Here is a 10,479-nt window from a genome sequence, read left to right on the forward strand (position 1 = left end):
TTTTACGTGCTTTCGAACTGCTAGGTTGGCAGGAGCTGGGACCAAGCAACGGGAGCTCACCCCGTCACAGGGATTCGAACCGCTGACCTTCTGATCAGCAAGCCCTAGGCTCAGTGGTTTAAACCACAGCGCCACCTGGGTCCATACGGCTGATACTGGCAAACATTTTGGGGAAAGGTGTGACAAGGTGATTTAGTGGTGGGAGGCCATAGTGGTGACTGAGGGCAGAGAGGCATCGAAGCTTCACCATCTTCCTGCTCAGCTTGGGAGCATAAGGAGAGCTCAACCTGTGAAACAGATTCCAGGATAAAATTAAGGGTTTTCTGTTTGCAAATAAATGGTTTATTTATTGGGCCAAGGTAGAGGGTGGGAGTTTCCATCACTACCTTTATCTAGCAGCAATGACCGGAGACCTGGACCTGTGCTCTCTGGCCCGACTCATGGACACTTTAGCTGAGATTCTTGCATTGCAGGGGGTTGGACTAGATGCCCCTTGAGTTCCCTCCAACTCTAAGCTTCTATGATTCTGTGGCGCTTTCTTTGATCCTGGTGTCAGACAGGTCCTTTTGGGAAGAATCTGAATTCAGGCTTTTTATTCTCCCAAGGAACAGAAAGCTTGCTTGAAAGGCACTTTGGCTGTGAAGAAACCCATTTGCTTTGATCAGGAAGAGGCGATTAATCAAATTATTGCAATTATCGGGCTCACATATCCTGGCCACTCTAAATATTTACAGCCCAGTGCATTGTGTTTAGGTTGCCTTTGCCTGGTAATGAGCTGAGCGGCAGCCGAGTCCCATTAGTTAGCAGTTCTTGGAAAGGCCGTTTGCTGCCTGCAGGAAGCTCACAGCCTTCGTGCAGCCCCTGCTGCCATGCGCAAGGGCCTTCCTTGTGCACCAGGGCGGCCTCAGTCTGGGGCAGTAACTGAAATAGGGGAGGACAGGTTGCAGGAGGCAAGTGGGGATTTCTCCCCGTGGGGGCTGGGACTTTTAGAAGACATCTGAAGGCAGCCCTTTATAGGGAAGTTTTTAATGTTTGATGTCTCGTTGTGTTTTTATATTGTGTTGGAAGCCTCCCAGGGTGGCTGGAGCAACGCAGTCAGATAGGCGGGGTACATATAATAAAATTGCTATTCTTATTGAGGGGCCTGCTAGCCAGGGGCCACACAAGAACATAAGAATGCCTGCTGGATCAGGCCAAAGGCCCATCTAGTCCAACGTCTTGTTCTTACACTGACAAGGCAGATACCTCTCGCAGGAACCCGCGAGCAGGATTCGAACGCAACACTCCTGTGGTTTCCAGCAACTGGTATTCAGAAGCATTTCTCCCTCTGACCGTGGAGACAGAGGACAGCCAGCATGGCTTGTAGCTATCGATAGGCCCTCTCCTCCATGAATCACTGCCTCCTGAGGGGAGGGACTTCCACAGTTTAACTGTGCGCTTTGCACATTAGTATTTAACTTCTTGCCTTGCTGTGCTACATGTACAGAAACTGGCCCAGGCTGTGAGTGAGCCAGGAACGGAGGAGGCTGCAGCACCGTCCTTTGGGCATCCTCCTCCTGGCATCGTGTGATTCTTGAGGCCTGTGACAGGAGCCAGGAAGTGAAAGTGCCTCATTGGCCTGGCAGCGGGCGGAAGGGAAGCTGGAGCAGGAGGATCAATCTCTCTCTGCCGACGACCCACCCCACGGGAGGGTCACCTCAGGTGCACTGTCAGTCTGTGTGTGCGCTAGGATAAGCACAGGCCTTGGCTGGAGATCTGTGGGAAGGTGCCAGATCCGCCAAGAGGCGCTGAGGTCACTGTCTCCCGGCACGCTTTGGAAAGCGCAGGGCAGATGCAGAAAATCTCACGTTGAAGGGCAGGAAGTCGAAGTGGGGAGCCCACGAGCAGGCTGAGCCCCCCTGCTCTGTGCCTGCTTGCTCCGAAATTCCTTCTGTGTGGCGCTCGGTCTCCAAGGGCACCCCAGTGTTTGTTTACTGCCGGAGTTTGTGTGTGGCCCTGTCGCCATAGCGCTGGAGCCTTGGTTTCTCCCGGCAAGCGCAGCTCCGTGGTGCAAAAGGCAGGGGGGCGGGAGGAGGGGGGCGGAGGCAGCAAGCGCAACGCCAGCCACAGAGGAGGCTAGCGGAAAAGGGGGGCCGCGGCTGCCTCCTCATCACACCTGCCCCTTAGAGGGCCCTTGGGGCGTTACAGAAGGACATAAGAAGAGCCTGCAGGATCCGGCCAGTTGCCCACCTAGCCCAGCTTCCGGTTCTCACTGTGGCCAGGCAGGTGTCCCAGTGGGAAACCCGCAAGCAGCCCTCTCCCCTCTGGGATGCAGAAGCATGGCTGCCTCCCACCGTGGATCGCCAGAGCAGAGCCATCAAGAGCCTCTATTTGGGAATCCCCGCTCTAATCCAGCACGGGGTGGGGGGTAATCAGAACTCCTAAGAGTTTTACCTTCAAAGTATCAGCACTGATGGTGCCTGCAAATGTAGGAAACCTTCTGTCGAGAATACCTGGTGAGCGCTGCTGCTTCACAGGGGGGCTGTGTGTGGAGGAAGCCGCCACAGGAGGATTCCTCAGCAGCAGCAGCAGCCTCGCAGAGATCAGTCTTGCCCTCCTTTGGAAGGTGAGCAAATGCAAGCATTTTAGGAAAGGAGAATTATTTGCTGTTCCCCAGCACTTAGAAGCAGCACAGTTGCTTCTAGGAGCGTTTGGCTTGCCCCGGCCACCCAGAGAACTGAGGAGAGCATGGACTTGAATCCACGTTTCCTGTGTTCAAACCTGCTGCCGCACCCCTAGAGTGCACACCAGGTGGGTGCAAGGCTGTCGAAAGGACTTATTCATGCAGGGCAGAGAGAAACTATGGTACTTGCTTGCACAAGAGGCAGTGATGGCCACCAACCTAGATGGATTTAAAAGAGGAGTAGGCTCTTCTGGCAGCAGTGGCTATGATCTGCCTCCACAGTCAAGAGACTGCAATGCTCCTGAATACCGGTTGCTGGAAACCACAGGAGGGGAGAGAGCTCTTGTGTTCGAATCCTGATTGTAGGTCTCCCTTTGGGGCATCTGATTTTCCACTGTGAGAACAGGATGCTGGGCTAGATGAGCCATTGGCCTGATCCAGCAGCAGGCTCTCCTTAGGAGAGGTTATTACAATCTATCGGCAGTAGTTGTACATGAGCTGGATTCACTGATAATAAAAACATTTGAGAGGTCTAGAAAGCAAAACTCCATCTTCCGAGGCACCGTGATAAAGACTTGAGCCTTTTTCTGGTTACTTTGCCTGTAGCATAAGATGCTGATGACGTCTCTCTCTCTGCAAAACGCTTGCAAAATCTTGGCATTGTGAAGCACTGAGCTGGACACGTCCTCCTGGCACCGCGCACAGGAATGTCAGAGCTGAAACCCTGATGCGCCCAGCTTTTCCCAGGGTCACCGTCCTGCAATTTTGACAATGTCTCTATAAGAATGTGAAGGGGCAGCTATCAGCCCACTGCATCTCCTGAACACCTCTTGAATTCAATTTTGAAGCAGGATGGCTTTTTCAGAGTTCTCAGTAGAGGGTGGGGGGTGGTTTCTCCCAGACCTGTTCTTGTGCGGCTGCATTTCTCAAGGAGGACATTTCCATTATGCCTTTGCGAAATTGGATACAGTCCCCAGGGACTGGATTGCAATACCTTCTGAGGAAAGTGCAGAAGAGAAGGAGGAGGAATTGTTCCTTCTGTGAATGCTCCTTGCTCTCCCCTGGACGGAAAGCTTCCTTATGGGTACGCAGGGATACTCCTTAGGGTTTGAGGGATGCTGAGAAGGACAAACAGGGCATCAAGGCAAGACAGAAGCAAGCCAAGGCCGCTCACTTGCCCCACTGCAGGCTCACTTTCAATAGCTGTGATGGCATTTTTCTCCTGCTGCAGAACTACTGCAGTTCTGGGCACCCCAGTTGAAGAAGGATATTGTGAGGGACAGGGGATATCGCGAAGTCCCTCCCCTCCTGAGTTCAAGCCCGTCCCCGAGCAAAGGGGAAAGCAGGGAGAGTTCCGATTCCAGTGGGGAAGCAGGAAGTCGTGTCCGAGGCTCAGGCAAGGTAGAGGAGCCAGGGTCCCAGGTGGGACAGGAAGGGGCAAGCAAGGGGGGAAGACCCATCCCTCCAACTCCAGAATTACGCAGGAAGAGGAGGGGCAAGAGGATGGGTCTGCCAAAGCTTTTGTGTTGGAGAAAGACGCGCCAAAAGCCATTAGGAGGTTCTGAAACCGACTGACAACATCGCTCCGTGTAAATAGCAATGACTTGAGCACTGTAAATACGCAGCACCAATAAAAGAATAAAATGCAGAGCTGCGTAGCGTCGTTACTCTGAAGTAGTCCACTCCGGCCACTGTGACAGCAACCTCCTAATCATTTTTGGGCTACTTCGGAGTTGCCGGGATGAGCGTGTCCGAGGCGGAGAAGTGGCGGCAGATCGCTGAGCAAGCCCAGCTAGAACTGCAACAGCTGTCGCTGCAGGCGCAGGGAGAATTGAAGGCAGCTAAAGAGGAGACTAAGAAGGTCCAGGACGACCGGCTACAACTTGCGGAACAGGTGAGAGAGCTCCAGGAAAAAGAGCAGCATTTAAGGGCGGTGGCGGTAGACCTCCAAAACAAGCTGGATGCAGAGAAAAACAAGGCGGGAGGGGCTCCCCAAGTCCAAGTGCTGCCAGGAAGGAGAGCAGGGACCCTTGTAAGCAAGTTCAATGGAGACCCGAAGGAGTTTCAGGGCTTTGAGACTGAGATCGTGTATGCTCTTGAGCTGCACCAGAATGAGTTCCCCGATGATGAGCACAGAGTAGCGTTTATTGTGGAACATCTCACCGGAGCAGCCAGGGAGTGGCTAAGACCATTAATCGCAACCAAGAATCCTTGCATGAAAAATGTCCAACAATTTCTAGAAGGTTTGAGGACGATGTATTCGTCCGATAGTCATTTGGACCAGACTAAGGAGGAACTGCATAATTTACGCCAAGGAAATATGACAGTTCGCGCATATTGGGCGAAATTCACCATGCTGGTGCACAGACTGGGGTGGGTTTTGGATTCGCCTCCCATGCAAGCTGCGTTTTACTTGGGTTTGAGCGAGGAGGTGAAGGATGAACTCTCGAGAGGTCCAAAGCCCAGTACTATGGATCAGCTGAGCAAAGCAGCTCTGGCGGTGGGGGTGAGGCAGGAATCCCGGTGGAACGACAAGCAAGCGACGCGCGCAAAGCGGGCTTGGTTCCCACGGTCGCAGGAGAAGCCACTCCCTCAACAACCCTTTCAGGCCACGCCTGGAGCCAGCCAGGACCAGGAGCCCATGCAGATTGATAGCGCGCGCGCGCGGGCTTTTCAAACCCCAGCGGCACCAAGACGCAAGGAGGGAAGGGGCGGGAAGTGCTTTCTCTGCAACTCACCCCAGCATCTCGTCAGAGACTGCCCACATCGCAGGGAGTGGCAAGGAAAGGCGGGAACGGTGGTGCCCTCCCCCACTGACGCAGCACCACAGCAGGGAAACGGGAAAGCCTGGCTGCAGGAGACAAGGGGCAGCAGCCAGGCACAGTCAGCAGACAACAGCCCCAGCCCGCCCACCCGCACAGAGAGGTGCAGAGCCAGCCCACCCCTCCCAGAGCAGGAGTGGTTCTAGAAGTGACGCTAACGCTCCCAAATGGCTATCCCCTGACGGTCCTCGCCTTAATTGACAGTGGGGCGTCCGCCAACTTCTTCTCGAGAAGCTTTGCAGAAGAGCACCAAATCCAGCTTTTGCAGTTGGATTTTCCTCTGCACGTAGCAACCATTGACGGCAGGGAGCTGCTGGGAGGGGCCATCACACATCAAACCCCCCCCATGAGAATGACGGTGGGAAGGCACTCAGAGACACTGGCGTTCAACGTCACCACCATCTCAGACCCCCCCATCGTCTTGGGCATGAGCTGGCTGGCGCGCCACGACCCCTCCATCAGTTGGCACCAGAGGTGCATCACGTTTGGGTCAGACTTTTGTCTGGAACATTGCATGCAGCACCAACCAGGGGAGGGGCCTCCGATAGCCACGGTGGCCACCATGCATATCAAAGGGGGTGAGGCAATACCCAAGCAGTACTGGGACCTGCAGGAGGTCTTTAGCGAAGCGGAGTCCGACCACCTACCCCCGCACAGGCCTTTTGACTGCCAGATCAACCTGGTACCAGGGGCGACGATACCCCCAGCCAAGCTGTACGCCATGTCAGACCAGGAGCTGGAGGATCTGCGCGCTTTCATCGACAAGAACCTCAAGCGGGGGTTCATAAGGGAAAGCAAGGCAGCAGGGGGCAGCCCGGTCTTCTGGGTGGACAAGAAAGACACGCAACAGCGCCGTCTTGTGGTGGACTTTAGACGGCTGAATTCGGTGACAGAGCCCGTGGCTTTCCCCATGCCCAGAGTGGATGATCTCCTGACAGCGGCACGCAGGGGCAAGATTTTCACCAAGCTGGACCTAAGGGGGGCGTACAACTTGATCAGGATCCGGGAAGGAGATGAATGGAAAACCACGATGTTCACGCCTCTGGGCTCTTTTGAATATCTGGTGATGCCCTTCGGTTTGCAAGGGGGCTCAGCATGCTTCCAGGCCTTCATGCACCACGTCCTGGGGTCCCTCCTCTTCAGGAAATGCTTGGTCTTCCTAGATGACATCCTTATCTACTCGAATGACCCAGTGCAGCATGTGAAAGATGTCAGAGAGGTGTTGCAACGCCTGAAGGAGCACCACCTGTATGTGAAGCTGGAGAAGTGCAAGTTTCACACCAAAGAGGTGGACTTCCTGGGCTACAAGCTGTCAGACAAGGGGCTGGCGATGGACAAGGACAAGGTGCAGGCCATCCTGGACTGGCACAGCCCCAGGACGCGCAAAGATGCCCAACGCCTACTAGGCTTCGCTAACTTCTACAGGAAGTTCATCAAGAACTTCTCTCGCGTTACGGCTCCCATCACGGACTGCCTGAGAGGCAAGCAGACGTTCAAGTGGACACCAGAGGCGCAAGCAGCGTTCGAAAGCCTCAAGAGAGTGTTCGCCTCAGACCAAAACCTGTTCCATGTGGTGCAGGACGCGCCCCTACGCATTGAGACAGATGCTTCTGAAAAAGCTGTGGGCGCAATTTTGTTGCAACTGGACGCCAACAGGGAGTGGAGACCCTGTGCCTTCTTCTCCAGGAAGCTGACACAGCCTGAACGCAACTACACAGTGTTTGATAGGGAACTTCTTGCGATCTACGCTGCGTTCCAGCACTGGCGACACTTCCTGGTGGGCGCGAAGCACCCCATCCAGGTGTGCACAGACCACAAGAACCTGGAGTTCTGGAGAACTGCCAGGGTGCTCAACCAGCGGCAGATACGGTGGGCAGAGTTCTTCTCGAACTTCAACTTCTCCATCCACTACATCCCGGGGGAGCAGAATGTCAGGGCGGATGCCCTCTCCCGCAAGCCAGAGTACATGGAGGAGGAGGCGCCACCAGCCCCAAGGCACATTTTCCCCCCGTCGGCATGGTCCTGCGGAGCAGCTGTGGTGAGCGAGGCAGAACTCACAGCACTGACGGCAGCGGATGAATTTGCCAACCGCATCTTCAGAGAACTGAGAGGGGGGAGGGAGCAGGCAAAAGACTTTGCAGAACGCAGAGGGCTGCTTTTCTACAAGGGTGCGCTGTACCTACCCACCACCCAGCTTCGACGTACGGTCCTCAAGCAGATGCACGACAACCCTACAGCGGGGCATTTTGGAAGGGACAAAACCGCTCACCTAGTCATGAGACACTTCTGGTGGCCAGGGGTGCGGGAAGATGTTCGAGACTATGTAAGGGGCTGTACCACCTGCCAGCGGGCGAAGGTGGTCAGAGCAGCGCCACCAGGGTTGCTGGAGCCCTTAGCCACACCACACAGGCCGTGGGAAGTGGTGTCCATGGACTTCATCACAGATCTGCCTTCGTCCAGGGGTAAGACTGCAGTGTTGGTGGTGGTGGACCTTATGTCCAAAATGTGTCACTTTATACCGTGTGCCAGGGCAGTCTCGGCAGAAGAGACAGCCAAACTGTTTGTTGATCACATTTTCAGACTGCATGGATTACCTTTAAGGGTTATTTCGGATCGTGGCCGCCAATTTGTTTCCAGGTTCTGGCGGCGGCTCATGAACCTCCTGCAGGTGGAGGTCAGCTTGTCGACGGCTAGACACCCGCAGACCAACGGACAAGCGGAGAGGGTCAACGCCATTCTGCAGCAGTACCTGAGATGCTACGTCAGCCAGCGGCAAACGGACTGGGTGGATCGCTTGCCACTAGCAGAATTTGCCTACAACAATGCAGTGCACGTCTCCACAGGGGTGTCGCCCTTTAAGGCCAATTACGGGCGCGACCTCAGATCTTTCCCAGAGAGGGAGAGGGAGGAGGAGGAGGAGGAGGGCCCACAGGCGGAGGATTGGGCAGAGGAACTGGAGACGGTGCACCAGCAGCTCAGAGAACACTTGGAGAGGGCCAAGGAAGCGTACAAAAAGGGGGCAGATCGCCACAGGCGACAAGGGGAGGTCATCAGGGTGGGGGACAAGGTGTGGTTGTCCTCGGAGGGCCTTCCCACCAGAGGGAGGTGCAAAAAGCTGGCACCCAAAAGGCTGGGCCCCTTCACGGTCACGCAACAGGTAAACCCGGTGGCATACAGGCTGGCACTGCCAGAGGACATGAGGGTGCATCCAGTGTTTCATAGATCGCTGCTGTCGCCGTACAGGGAAAGCAGCAGGCTCCGAGACAGCGAACAAACCCCCGAGGGAGGGGGGGAGAGGGAAGGCAGGGAGCAACTCAATGAGGCCACGGCCATCCTGGATTCAAGGTGGGGGGTGGGGGGACTGGAGTACCTCATGGCATGGGAGGATGCTCCACCGTCCCAGAATGAATGGGTCCCAGCCACTCAGATACAGGAGGAATTCTTGGTGGAAGAATTTCACGCCCTCTTTCCCCACAGACCCAAGCCCTGGCACATGGAAAGGGAGGGGGAGGAGGAGGAGGCACGGGAGAGCAGCTCACCATGGCGCTGGGAAGCGGAGTTTGAGGAACCAGAGGATGAGGTATGGGTGTCACCGAGATCCACCCAGTCAGAGGAAGGAGCAGATTGGCAGAACGTTTTTACCCCCACCAGCTCTGACGCCACGGACTTTTTGGGATTCCCGTCCGCCCAGGTGGAAGGGGGGGGCTCGCAGGACTGGGGGGAGGTATTCACACCAACGGGCTCGGAGAGCACTGAGTTCTTAGGCTTCCAGTCGTCACCGACACATGGGGGGGGCCTGGGGAGGGGTGAAGGAGAGCTTGGGAGGGGGGTGGATGTGAGGGACAGGGGATATCGCGAAGTCCCTCCCCTCCTGAGTTCAAGCCCGTCCCCGAGCAAAGGGGAAAGCAGGGAGAGTTCCGATTCCAGTGGGGAAGCAGGAAGTCGTGTCCGAGGCTCAGGCAAGGTAGAGGAGCCAGGGTCCCAGGTGGGACAGGAAGGGGCAAGCAAGGGGGGAAGACCCATCCCTCCAACTCCAGAATTACGCAGGAAGAGGAGGGGCAAGAGGATGGGTCTGCCAAAGCTTTTGTGTTGGAGAAAGACGCGCCAAAAGCCATTAGGAGGTTCTGAAACCGACTGACAACATCGCTCCGTGTAAATAGCAATGACTTGAGCACTGTAAATACGCAGCACCAATAAAAGAATAAAATGCAGAGCTGCGTAGCGTCGTTACTCTGAAGTAGTCCACTCCGGCCACTGTGACAGATATTGACAAGCTGAAGGATTTGTGTAGAGCAGGGCGACCAAGGTGATCCAGGGTCTGACAACCAAGCCTTAGGAGGAATGGTTAGAGTAGCTAGGTATGTTTAGCCTGGAGAAGGGGAGACTGAGAGGAGATAAGATAGTCATCTTCAAATGTCTAAAGCCCTGCCCCGTGGAAGTTGTAGCAAGCTTGTTTTCTCCCACTCTGGAGGAGAAGACCCATGGCTTCAAGTTACATGAAAGGGACTTTCTGACAGCAAGAGCTGTTCAACCATGGAGTGGACTCCTTCCAAAGGTGGGGGACTCTCTTTCCTCGGAGGCTTTAAAGCAGAGTTTGGGTAACCATCTATCAGGGATTCTTTAGCTCAGATTCCTGCCTCATAGGGGGTTGGACTAGATGACCCTCGGGTCCCTTCCAGCCCAACAGTTCTATGATTCTATGCACTAGTTCTCATTTTTAGGCAGGCCATGGTGTCTGGATTCTTGCACTCCTGCCAGCAAGCAACATCCATCCCCACAATTAGCAGTGCCAGAATAAATAGATAGTAGGTGCCAGAGACACCACCAAGATGCAAAGCAGACATCACCACCGTGTCCAGAAAGAAGCATTCAGTGCAGAGCAGTTAAAGGTTTTTTGGTGCAATCAAGATGGCTCTGTGAAGGCCAGGAGGCTCCAGGGACCTCATCTATGAGAAAATTGACCCAGTACAAATAGAAGTGCTCCATTTCCCTTCA

At 55.0% G+C, this 10,479-nt stretch overlaps 1 protein-coding gene across 9 annotated transcripts in view; it reads left to right on the plus strand.

Annotated features, from left to right (window-relative positions):
- STIM1 (stromal interaction molecule 1) overlaps positions 1 to 10,479 on the plus strand; it is a 101,717-nt gene that overhangs the window by 65,251 nt on the left and 25,987 nt on the right. The gene's annotated exons all lie outside the window — the stretch shown is intronic.

The sequence above is a fragment of the Zootoca vivipara genome, chromosome 4 (assembly GCF_963506605.1).
Source record: "Zootoca vivipara chromosome 4, rZooViv1.1, whole genome shotgun sequence".
In the NCBI taxonomy this organism is placed as follows: Eukaryota; Metazoa; Chordata; class Lepidosauria; order Squamata; family Lacertidae; genus Zootoca; species Zootoca vivipara.